Source organism: Rattus norvegicus, chromosome 3 (genome assembly GCF_021556685.1).
Source record: "Rattus norvegicus strain SHRSP/BbbUtx chromosome 3, alternate assembly SHRSP_T2T, whole genome shotgun sequence".
Classification (NCBI taxonomy): domain Eukaryota; kingdom Metazoa; phylum Chordata; class Mammalia; order Rodentia; family Muridae; genus Rattus; species Rattus norvegicus.
The window spans coordinates 148,676,825-148,689,629 of NC_141536.1; the positions used below are offsets into that span (position 1 = coordinate 148,676,825).

The following is a 12,805-nucleotide window of genomic DNA, read 5'->3' on the forward strand; positions in this document are numbered from 1 at the left end:
GTAACCTCCAACCCCCATCCCAGGAAGCAACCCCTGTCCTGGCTCCTCAATGTTACCTGGTCCAGGACCTGGTATTGCTGGACTCAAACCAATGAAAACTTTTGCATCTGGTCTCCTTGGCTCAGCACCATTTTCCTTTAGCCTTGTTACATTGTGTGTATCGCTAACCTGTTTATTTTTATTGCAGTGATGTATCCCACTGTATAAATAGACCCTAGAATTTTACCCATTCTCTTGTTAATGAATGTTTTAGCTGTTTCCAGTTTTAGGCTATTGTGATTAAAACTGGTATGAATATTTTTGTAAAAGATTTTCTTGTAGATGTGTGTTTTCCTTTCGCTCAGATAAATACCAAGAAAAAAGAACACTAGATCACGGGCTAGCTACATAGTTAACTCTTTAAGGAACATGCCCGCCATTTTCCAGTCACTCTGTTTCTTCTACCCCACCACTTGTCCTGGATGCTGTCTGTCTTTATAATGTTTAATAATTTCTTTTTTTATCGCTGCAGCTATAGATAGTCTGGAACACAGCTCAAGACTCCAGTTTGTGATTTCCCCCACAATCCTGGATGAAAACCCCCCAAACTTCAGAGTACTGACATGCCAAGCTAGTGCAGTGCCATTGAACTATCTGGCCTGTTTTGTTTTGTTCTATACTGTTCTGTGCTGAGGTTTCAGGATAGAGCCCAGGCTGGATGTTAATTACAATGTTAATTGGTTGCTCTGCCTCCTCTGATTGTTGGGGTTAGAGGTTGGGCCATAATGTCCCACCAGAACTGTTGTTGTTGTTGTTGTTGTTGTTGTTGTCGTCGTCGTCGTTGTTGCTGTTTCAGTTGTTGTTTATGAAGTTGCTTTACATGAACTGTAAAGAACTTTTCAGGAAACCAGTGAAGATTTGCACTTGAGAGCATGCGTGGTCCTGTAATGTAGCTCAGATGGTAAAGTGCCTGCCCAGCACTCAGGCCCTGAGTTCTATCTCTAGCCCTTCCTAAGACAGGCTTCATGCCACATATGCGTAATCTCAGGACTCGAGGGGTGGGGGCAAGGGGATCAGGAGTTCAAGGTCTGTCTCAGCTCCATAGGAGTCTGAGGCCAGCCTAGGCTGCAGGAGATCCTGACTCAACCAAACGAAAATTCCAAATCCATATGTATGTATCTGTAGCCCTCCCAGAACAACTTGTGTTGTTTCTTGGGATAGACTCTCACTACTTAGCCTTAACTGGCTTCAAATGCATGGCCTCCTGAGACCACTTCCCCAATGCAAGGTTAGGTACACACAGCCACAGAGACAATGGATGGGTAAGGAGCACTGGGCATATAATACAAGCACGGTGGGTAGAGGGATTATCCGGGGGAAGGAAGGAAGAAAACCAGCCAGAGTGGGTTGAGGACACCAGGGACAGTAGATAGTGAGGGAAAACAAATGGGGATATAATGAGAAGTGTGCATTCAAATTTCATAATGAAATCCATTGCTTTGTATACTAAACTAAAAAATTTTTAATTTAAAAAAATAAGAATTTGGGCTCACTAGATATTAAATCAGTCCCAGAATGTAGTCCATAAACTGCCCTTCCAGGGTAGAAAGAGAAGTATCAAAGGTCATACAAGCTCCAAGAGAGCCCCGAGAGAGCCTCTTCAGGGCCTATGTAAGGTTTGCTCCACTAGAATTCAAAGCAGCAGAAATCACAACTAAAACCCTCCTCTCAGCATAAGAGAGAGCCCACACATGTTTGTGGGCTCTCTCTTAGGAGAGGGCTGCACAGAAATTGTGATATATCATTTGCATATGGCTCTGGCATCACACCAGGTCTACACCTGTGCTTGGAATCCACAGGTGAGTCTTCACCTGCAAGAACTCCAAATGTCCTACTGGAATGTTCCTGCTGAAGCTTTAGAAGCCTGTTGAGGTGCGGACCTGTCTCTCTTTCTGTTTGATGCATCAGCATGAGCCATTGAGCTGGAGTGCAACAATTCAGCTCATAGATCAGTTGGCCAGTGAGCTGCAGGGGTCTCCTGTCTCTACCTCCCCAACATTGAGATTATGGGGACAAAATTGCATCTGGTGTGCTCTATCTAGCTAGCTAGCTATCTTATAATATATAAGATATCTTATATAGATGGATAGAGTTAGATATCTATAAATAGATACTTAGATAATTAAATCATCTGTGTGTGTGCCTGTGTGTCTGTATGTGTCTGCATGTGTCTATGTACCTGTGTGCTTGTGTGTCTGTGTGTCTGTACACCTGTGTGTCTATGTGCCTGTGTACCTGTGTGCCTGTATACCTATGTGCCTGTGTGTCTGTGGGTATCTGCATGTGTCTCCATACCTGTGTGTGTGTGTGTGTGTGTGTGTGTGTGTGTGTGTGTACTTGTGTGCCTGTGTATCTGTGTGTGTCTGTGTGTCTGTGTATCTGTGTATATCTGTGTGTTATGGATGCTAAAAGACGACTTTTGATGTCAGCTCTCTCCTCCTGTCTTGCTTGAGACCGGAACTTTTGTTGGTCTCTCTTGTGTGCACTTGCTAGCTGGCCTGTGAGAGTACCTCCCCAGCCCCCCAAACCCCCAGCCCTGCCCCCATCTCATGCAGTGGCTCTGAGGGCTTGTGATGCTTCTTTCCACTTTACATGGGCTCTGGGGGTCAAAACTCAGGTCCTCAGGCTTGAGCAGAAAGTGACTGAGCCCATCCCTCCAACCTGTGCTTGGCTTTTTACATGGGTGCTGGAGATCCAACCTCAGGTTCTTACACTTACATGGCAAGCATTTTACAAACTGACCACCTCCCTGGCCTCATAGCAAGATAAATTTTCTCTGTTAATCTAACGGCAAGAAATCTTAAATTACAAACATGCCTTGCATTGTGTTTCCACTATCCCCTGGTTCATATGTGTATAACACTGTATGTGGACACATCTCCAGGACCAGGCTAACTCAACACATCATCACCACAGTGAAATAGACCAGATTCTCAGGCTCCTACCTCAAGGATCTTCACAGAACCTCCATCCTCTTTCATACCGGGCCTAAAAGGCTTAACTGCAAGTCCCTGTGGTCAGGCCAAACTCATGAGCCTGAGGTGGTGGTTGCTTATTGAAACCCTGGACCATCCAAAGCTGCAGATGCAGAAGATACGGCGCAGTGAACAAGGCAAGCATCTGCTGTGCAAACCTGAAGCTCAGAGTCTGGATTCCCAGCATCCACATAAAAGCCAGACAGGTGCGATGGTGGTCTACCTGCAATGCTAGCCCTCAGAATGAAGGAATCCTCCAGGGCAAACAAACTGGCTGGCTATGCAGACTAGCCAAATCAGGGGTCACTCATTCAGCAAGACAGTCTACCTCAGGAAATGAAGTGGAGGACAATCAAAGAAGAGAGCTGACATCAATCTCCCAGGCATGTACACATGTGCAAGCATGCACACACACACACACACACACACACACACACACACACACACGGGAACATGCATGCACACCCCACATACACGTACACATGCAAAGCAGAAGAAGGGGGGAAAGCAGCAGCCTCGTGCTGAAATGCTAATGAGGTGGCCAGCAGCCAAAGACGCTGCTGCCTTTAGTGTTGAGACTAATCACTCAGGTGCCGAGTAGGTACGGGGACCTGCCATCCCGGCTTGCCCGGGACTGTTTAAAGGAGTTTCTGGGAAGTGGAACTTTCAGTTTTTAAAACCAGACAGGCCCAGGCAAAACAGAAGCGGTTGTTCACCAAGTACCCAGACATGCCCTCGGGGCTGATTCCCAGGGGTCCTACAGGAGGTGGACCCTCCCACCCAACAACCAAGCCTTAAGAAGTGTAGAGGATGGGCAGGGCAGATATAAAACATCTAATCGCTGCAGGCCTCACCTGACACTACCTTCCTTGAAGCAGATAGAAACTGAAATTCTCAAGCTACACCCATGGAGGTAGCAGGAGAAAGAGCCCCGGGGAACCCTTGGGCTGTGATTAGTGATCAGACTCCAAAGAGCTGTCCTGCATATGACTGATTGGTTCGTTTCCCTCACTCCCTGGGGTGGGGTCAGGGTGGGGAGCCTATGCCACTCCCTGTCCAGACCACAAGCCCGTCTGCTTGTGCTCAGACAGACGGAGGACCTGTCTCCTGCTGTCATCAGCTACAGGCTCCTTAGGATAGAAGCAGAGGAAAGTGTGCAAGTGCACACGTGTGCACGAGTGTGTGCACACAAGAGAGAGAGGGGGGAGGGGAGGGTGGAAGGAGGGGAGGAGAGAGAGAGAGAAGAGAGAGCATTTGTGGAGAGATAACAGACTGAGGTCACGTGACCTGCTCTATCATTCCCCGACCTTGTATTTTTGAAGCAGGGTCTCTCATTAAATGTGGAGCTACATTCGTAGCCAGCCCCTTCTCAGCAACACTTTTTACTACACACACACACACACACACACACACACACACACAGAGGCTTGCTTGCACATGTGCACTCCTGCCCATAGCACTGGACTGTAACTGGTTATAAGTGTGGCCACACTGCTTGTTGTTTGTTTGTTTTGTTTTTCACCTGAGTTCTAGGGATTTGAACTCAGGTCTTCATGCTTGCACAGCAAGTGCCCCTCCCTGCTGAGCTACATCCTCAGCCCTGCCAGGCAGGTGCTTTCTGCCTCTTCATGTTCTGCACCTAGGCCATTGGTTTTGAGACCAAAAGCCTCATTATGTATTCCCGGGTAGCCTGGAACTCACACAGAGATCTGCCTGCCTATGCCTCTCAATTGATGAGTTTAAAGATGTGCCTGGCAAAAATGTATCTTTCTGTATATGTCTGTGCATAAATTCAGAGAGAGGGGGTATGTGCATATGTGTGCAGATGCTCAAAAAAGCCAGAGGCATCAAACTTCCCAGAGCTGAAGTTTCAGGTGATTTTGAGCTACCTCACATTGAGTGCTAGAAACAACTCAGATCCTGCACAAAAACAGGACATTCTCGTAACCACTGAGCCATCTCTCCATCCCCTCTTCTTTAACACACACTAACGTCATCAATACTGAGCTCACTGGCAGAGGAGGGCTGGAGGACAGAAGCCCACTTGGCTTTTGACTTCCTTGTTACCCTCCAGATAAAGAGATCGAGTGAAGTTTTGCATATCCACTGAGATCATCACCAAGCATCTAGTAGGTGCCAATGCTGAGAAAAGCTTGGAAAATACAGTGAACGATGTTCCTGCTCTTGTGATGTTCAAGGCTCAGCAAGGGAAACAAATGGAACAGGACCCATTTTTATTTACTGTGTTAAGATTAATGGAAGGTAAAGTCTTGGGTTCAACACAGCCAAGGATCTACCCTAGCCAGGGTAATCAGGGAGGACCTCCCTAAAGTAAAGCCATTTGGGATGAGACCTAAATATAAGCAGGGTTTGCTTTTACCAGTGGTCCCCAACCTTCCTAATACTGCAACATTATAATAAGTTCCTGATGTTGTGGAGCCCCCCCACCATAAAATTATTTCATCACTACTTCAAAAGTGTAACTTTACTACTGTTATGAATCCAAATGCAAATATCTGATATGCAGAGTATCCAATATGTGACTCCTATAAAAGGGTCAGTTGACCCTCAAAGGGGTCTCGACCCACAGGTTCCAGTATATGGAACTCAGTGTCCTGGTCCTTCAGAGCTGAGGACTTGATAAGCAGCCACTGAGAAGCCTCTGGGGTGGTCTCAACTCGCCTTGCTGTGGATATGCTGAGACCTCAATAAGACTGGGCAAGAAAATCCTAGGACCTAGAATAGATGCAGAAAACCCAGATGTTACAAGATAGGATGTGTCACCTCAAGAGCTCCAATGAAGACTTTGGAGAATAGCATCCCACTGCCCTGAATATGACATTCTGGACCACTTATTTCCACAGCACACCTCTAAGTCTCAGTTTTATCGTCTGTAAAATGGGTATGAAGCTGCTGTAAAAATATTAAACAGACAACATATGTAGAAAGATTGGGGTGGTTTCCATAGTAAATACTAAATAATCACAGTACTCAAGACAGAAGCAAGTGGCTATCTCTGAGTTCAAGACCAGCCTGGCCTACGCATCCTCCTTCAGGCCAGCTAAGGCTACATAATGAGATCCTATCTCAATAAAACAAAAAGAGGAGTCCCTCTGCCCCGGAGGTGAAAAGCAGCTTTAAATCATTAGCACTACCCTGAAGAAAGATACAATGTGTTGTGGGAACTTGACTACCTCCTGTCATTTATCTTACTGTAACAGTTATTTAAAAGAAACTCTTGAACTGGCAAAGTGCCGCAGGGTATCTCAAGAAAAAAAGCCTTTGGAGCAAAGCCTAGAAGGTGGGCATTTGACTTGCAGGAAACTCATGGGGAGAGGCCGGACAGAGCAGAGTGGGCAACACCATGGGAGTGAGCCCCACTGTGCTGGCAGGGAGAGCCCAGGGCAGGGAACACTATGTAGGGTAGGGAACGCTAGGGGAAGGGATTTCTATCAATGTCTGTGGTCAGTGTATCTGTGGGAAAGGCATTCTCCCACACACCTATCAGTCACCCCTCATCCATGCTCTGTAAGTAAGAGCAAAAAAAACTCATTGATTCCCCATAAGGAACTGAAATGGAATCAAACTTTGGTTTGTCATTGTGTCCTTAGAAAGAAAGAATAGGAGCTGCCTAGTCTCTGCCAGAGAAAAATTCTCAAAAAACACAGGGCCTCCTACATGATTCAATTTTTTCTAGTAGCCATACCATGAGAAATAAAAAGAAATAGGTGGGTTTTGTTTTTAAATGTATTTAATTTAGCTCAGTGTCTCTAAAATATAAATGTATTGATAAATCGGTTAAATGTATAATGGCGATTCTGATGCTGTGATAAACCCTGAGAGAAAGCAATGCGAGGAGGAAAGGGTTTGTTTGGCTTACCAGTCCATGTCTCAGTCCGTCCTTGAGGGCGATCGGGGCTAGAACTCACGAGAAAGCAGAGGGAAAAATCATTGCTGCTTACTGGCCTGATTTCTTACGTAGCTCAGGACAGCATGCCCAGGGCTGGCACCATCCATAATGAGTTGGGCCCTCCCACATCTATCACTAATTTAAAAAAAAAAATGTCCCCATAGTCATATCCATGAGCCTATATGGTGACTACAATCCCTCCATTGAGGTTTCTTCTTCCTAGGTAACTCTGGTTTGTATCACATTGAGAAAAAACTGACAGCGCATATGATAAATGTTAAATCATTGTTAATAATTTATTTTATACCCAAGCAGTGGTGGCACATGCAGATCTCCGGGTTCAAGGCCAGCCTGGTCTGTAGAGTGAGTTCCAGGTTGGCCAAGGCAGAGAAACCTTGTCTTAAAAACTACTTCATGTTACATTGTACTGAGTCTTTGAAGTCCCATGTGTTTCCAACTCCAAGCTCAACAACCACAATTCAAGGACTTGGTAGCCTCACGTGGCTGGTGGTCGCCAAGCTGGACAGGGAAGGCTCTGTGAGTCCTGAGGGGGCAGGGGGAGTAAGGAGAGAGAAAATAGAGAAGGATGGTAAGTATTTTTAGCTGGGGACATGAAACAATTATCCAAATCCAACATGGTGGCTGCTTCCTTGCTGGATGACGGTGAGTCTGGTTATTAACAAATTTGGATCACTCTCCAACCCAAAGTGTAAAATGAAGAGTTGGCCCTGCTCCCTTGGCTCCTTCAAGCTCCTTCAAGTGTGGGAATTCTAGAGTAAGGGTTTGTAGAATAGGACTGTCAGATTGAACTTTTTTATTTTTTAAAAATTACCTTGGATGAAACAGTCATCTTGAGGAGATCAGGGTGCAGTTTGCCCACAGCCTACCTTGACAGTAACCTTGCAGTTTGCATGTCTGCTCCTGAGGGTCTGGGGGTTAAAATGCAGGATATTTTCAGGAGAAATTGTCCTTACCAGCTATCCAGGAGGGAAATGTTTAACACACTCGTGTGCACACACACACACACACACATTTGTGATTGTGTGTGTGTGTGTGCATGTGTGCATGCATGTGTGTGCCTGGGCATATGTGTGCATGCCCAGGCATACACAAGCACACATTCATGGGCATGCGCACACACACACACACACACACACACACACACACACACACACACACGTATACATACACCATACTCTCACAGGAACGGAGGTGGCAGCTGTGATCTCCAGCCCACCCGGGAGCAGTACGTGGGAACAGAAATAGACTCCACCTGAGTCAGAGGATGAGTCAGAAAGTTCTGGTGAGCTTCAGAAGGGAAAAGTGGGAGGGGCTGATGGTGAAGAAGGGAGCCAGGCCCCCAGGGAAGAAGGGGGAGACTAGGTTGTGTCATAGGCAAGGAGCAAGAAATGAGTGTCCTGGTAGGAAAAGGGCCCACTGCCCAACCATCTCCCAAAAGGCAGCCCACACCAGGATGTGCAAAATGGAAGGGCATTAAGAAAAATAAGAAAGGGACCTAAAGTAGGAAGCAAGCAGGTAAGGATTAGGCCAGGGTGTATGGAACTGCCTCTGTGAACAGGCAGGGTGCCCATGGCTGGCTGCCCTGTGTGGAGGCTCAGTCTCGTCTCTCTCACTGCAGTAGCTGAGTTCGCCAGACACTGGGTGGCATTTATTACCCATGCTTAATTGGAAACACTGAGGAAGGAGCCATGCTGAGTATCCTACTTGACGAGGATGGGACAGGTAGAATCAGTTCCCATGACAGGGGCCTTCAGAATACAAATCTGCATAGTCAACCCTCATGAAGACACGTGAGCAGGGCTGGGAGCCAGCTGTGACATACCCTGTAGGACACTCAGAGCTCAGGAGAGCTCCAGACCACTGAACAGAGACATCCAGCTTCAGCAAAACAGGATGATAGGACAGGAGGAAACAGGCCAGGGGAAGGGACAGACCAATAAAATGACCAGCCAGAGTCTGAGCTAGGTCACCACAGAGGGACGGCAACCAAACATCTCAACAGACACAGTGAGCCCTCTGAGGAGTTCTCCACAGAGACTCCATACTTGATTTACCTCCTGGCTGGCCCACGGGCCTCAGAGAAGACACCAGGCAGTCCACAGTCAACACTGATCCCAAAATCCAGGGTAAGGAATGCCAGGAGTTAGGACCAACCAAAGGCACAAGTAGAGGAATCTGTCTGTCTGTCTGTCTGTCTGCCTTCCACTGTGTGTGGGAGGGGAGAGGATATCTGCATGGAGCCCATCCCCCATCTCCAGGTTCATACTCACCATGTCCGACTTACCCTACATGGCCCTAGTTTAAGAGCAGAGTCTGGGGTAAGACTTTGATAGAAGCAGCTGACCCAGGAGGTGAGCCCGAGAAGCATGAGGGAAGAAGAGGCCACAAAGACAGAAGAACTAATAATAAATGAGGGTATTACCAAGGTCATGACTATAGGCAAAGTGGATGTGAATACCCACCAGGACTTCACTCTAGGAAAGGTATAGAGGCTGTCCAGGATTTCCCATCAGAAGAACAGGAGGCTAGAACTTTCCACGAGTTCTTTGCCCTCGTTGTTGAAGGCTTCCCTGGGAATTAATCTTCTGCTTCCCATCCCCAGGGAGTTCTAGAGAAAGCAATAGACACAGTGAGAATGGATATGGGGTGCCTAGCTGCATGGGTCAAGTAGCATGGTCCCCCACGGATGGATGCTACTGCTTACTGCAGTGGGAACCAATGACAAGTCCTTAAGGACCCAACCGCATCCTCTGTGGCTTCCAGCTGTGACTCAGTACTGAGCACACTCCTTATATGGCCCAAATGCTACTGCAGCATCTGCCCTCTACCTGCTCTCCCAACCTCACACCACCTCTCCCTTCGCTCATGATGCCCATGAGCTGCCATATTGTTTCCCTTTCCATTCAGACACATGTGTGCCTCTTGTTTATCTTCTCAGCTGGAAACTCCATAGTCATGATTACATAATACCCCCTTCTCATCATGGCCCTGGCAAACGTATTGTATCCCCCAATGCTTGCTTAGAGAGTTCTACCTGACTAATTCACCTGAAGACATATCCTCTGTATCTTCCCTTATATCAGTTAGGAGCCAGCAAATACAACAACCGGTTCTCGGAGGACAATAAGAGCCCCAGTGTGTTCTGTTCGTCTGTTCCCTCGGAATAAAGTTCCCATCATGGTCAACGCCAAGCTCATAATCTAAAGCCACAAAGGGTAGAGTTAGAGAAACGGCCACCCACTATTATGTTACTTCTGTGGTTGCAGATAACCTCAAGTGCAAAAGTTGAAAAATAAGCAGTGGTACACTTCGTTTTAATTGTGATCTTAATAGAATGTATTTACTTATAAATCTATACAACTTAATATTTTCATAACGTCTGTATTGGACAAGAGTGTCACAAAATCCCTCAAACCACGAACCACTGTGGGTCCGCTTCCATTTCTTATCACCAGGCTCCTTCTCTCTGCACACCTTTAAGACGTGTAACTGTTTCCCCTTCGTGCTTTCTTTGTGCTGGCCTCTCCAGTGTGGACACACCAGTGGTGGAAGCTATGACTGGTTTATTTATAGCCGTATCCTTAGAGCCCAGCTCACCACCTAACCCACAATAGGAATTCATTGAATATTTGCTAGGTGAATGTTCGGACCCATAAAAGGAAAGCGTATGAGAATAGGTGAGTGAGGTCAACAGGTGTCATGGGGTTGGGCATCTCTGCTCAGAACTGAGACGGAAACGCTCACCTCCATTGACCCGCCTTAAATCCCAAAAGGTTTGTTTGGGTGCTACCCCCAGGGGTGGGGAGGAGTTGCCAGGAGCAACACAGGCCAAGAGGTTTCAAGTCAGCAAAGCCAGGAAGTGGCAAGGAAGCTGGATTAGAAACAGCGATAGAAGGTTTGAAGGGAACCAGAGACAGTGTCTGCAGTCTCCTTGCAGCTCAGGTGAGCCACTGGTGGCTGGGCTCTCAGACACAACCACGGGAGGCATAGTTCTCTGTCCTAGCTGTCCTAATGGAGGACTTGATGGGAGGGAGAGTCAAGCAGGCCAACTGGCTACCAGGATTTACTCAGTTGTTTCTTGTATGTCTAAGATCTCAGCCATTTATGATCTGCAGGCAAACTATACCCATCCGGGTAGGGATGGTCAGCACCTAGGAGAAGAGGACCCCATCAACTATGGGTGTGTGTGTGGGGGGGGTGTCTTCCTCCAATAACACTTCCAGCCAGGGACCCTGTTGCCCTAACACCCAGGAAACATCTCATTTCGCCTGCCCGTTTGTAGAATCCGGCATAGAGCCTGGGGGTGTGGGGGTGGATACAAAGGATGCTTGCAGCATGAAGGAGCCATGAGTAAGGCACCTTCCCAGCAGAGTAAATATGAATCAACCTTCTGATCCCACTCAGACCAGGCCCAGACCTGGCACTCAGCAACAGCCCAGAGATGCCAGACCATCTCTGCCCCTGACTGCCACCCAGGACAGTAGCCAAGAACCCAGCCCAAATCAGTCAGACTTGAGCCACATTCCAGCTTTGCTGGTCGGCAGCTTGAGCCTTCATTTCCTCATCTGTAAAATGGGAACATATCATCACTCCCTCGCCAAGAGGCTGGGAAGAGTAGATGAAAGGACTAGGGGGGCTTGTAAGTTTCCTGAAGTGGAAAAAGATCCGGACATTCTTCCGTAATGTGTGAATGTTTATGTGACAACGTCCTTCTTGTCCCAAGCATTTTATAAATATTAAAATATATTAATACAACTAATACCATACTTACGTGTAGCTCTGATTCTTGCTGTATCACTTTCTTTTCATTTCTTTGGTTCAAGTTAGCTTTGGGTATTGATGCAGAGAGATTCTCTCTCACACACACTCTTGCCTGCTTTACTATAAAGTGGAACACTGGGATACACGGCCTCTAATCAATCCATTGCTTCTCTTCTCGTTGTTGCTGACATCTTGAGCTACACCCTCTTCTAGTCCCCTTTACCTTTCCATCTGTAGAATGGATCCCCATGCAAGGACCTAACGCTGGAGTCTGGGGCCTTATAGTCTCTGTGGCTAAGAAACTATGGAGAATGGTAGATACCTTGCTCCCCAGGGCTCTGGATTGTACAGCCTTCCTCATCTCCACCTGATGCGTGGGACCAACTGTCCCAGGTCATTGTAGAGGGCCCTGAGAGAAAGAATTCCTAGCACTGACAAATCCACAAAGTCTTCAGTCCACAAATATTTACTGAGCACCTACTGTGTGCCCAGGGTTGTTCAATGCTCTGGGAACAAGGCAAGGAAGATGACTCTTGGCTTCGTCCATTCTGGCCTATTGGTGAATGAAAAATAAACAAGTCAGCAAGCTTCTGTCAGGAAACACTGTAAAGAGCATAAAATAGGTTAGGAAGACGGGGCAGCTGGGCAGCAGTCAGAGCAAGCTTCCTTAGGAATGCAGACACAGCCAGCCATGACTTAGGAAGTGAGCAGAAGGTTACCTGTTAAGGCACAGGCTTGGATGGCGGAAGGTCTAGAAGACAAAGGTGCAGAGCCACCAGGATCAGCAGAGCAGGCTGGGGTGGAGCAGGTAGCACCAGTGAGTCAGAGGAAGGAGCCTGGGCTGTCTTCTGAATGTGGCAGGGAAACGCTGGAGCATTTTGTGAAGGCAATATGGCTCTCTTAACTTTCAACCATCATCTATTTGCCTGTACACAAAACCCTTTTTACATAAATTGTAGGGCACCGGTGCAAAATGGAAATGACACTATTAAAAGTTTCAAGATGGCCTGGGGCTTTTCCAAGCATGGGGTCCTGCCCACAAAGCCAGACCTGCTCACACAAATCTACGTTGGCTTTAACCAAGCTTCCTTGAATTTGA

The 12,805-nt window shown here is 47.1% G+C and overlaps 1 long non-coding RNA gene across 1 annotated transcript; it reads right to left on the bottom strand.

The window, feature by feature from the left end:
• Positions 1 to 7,198: 7,198 nt before the first annotated feature.
• On the bottom strand, positions 7,199 to 12,255 carry LOC147995786 (uncharacterized). The gene is made up of 5 exons (XR_015683949.1): positions 12,029 to 12,255; positions 9,993 to 10,145; positions 9,408 to 9,553; positions 7,812 to 7,853; positions 7,199 to 7,468 (listed from the first exon to the last, which is right to left on the bottom strand). It is a non-coding gene; the product is annotated as an uncharacterized LOC147995786 (long non-coding RNA).
• Positions 12,256 to 12,805: the final 550 nt, after the last annotated feature.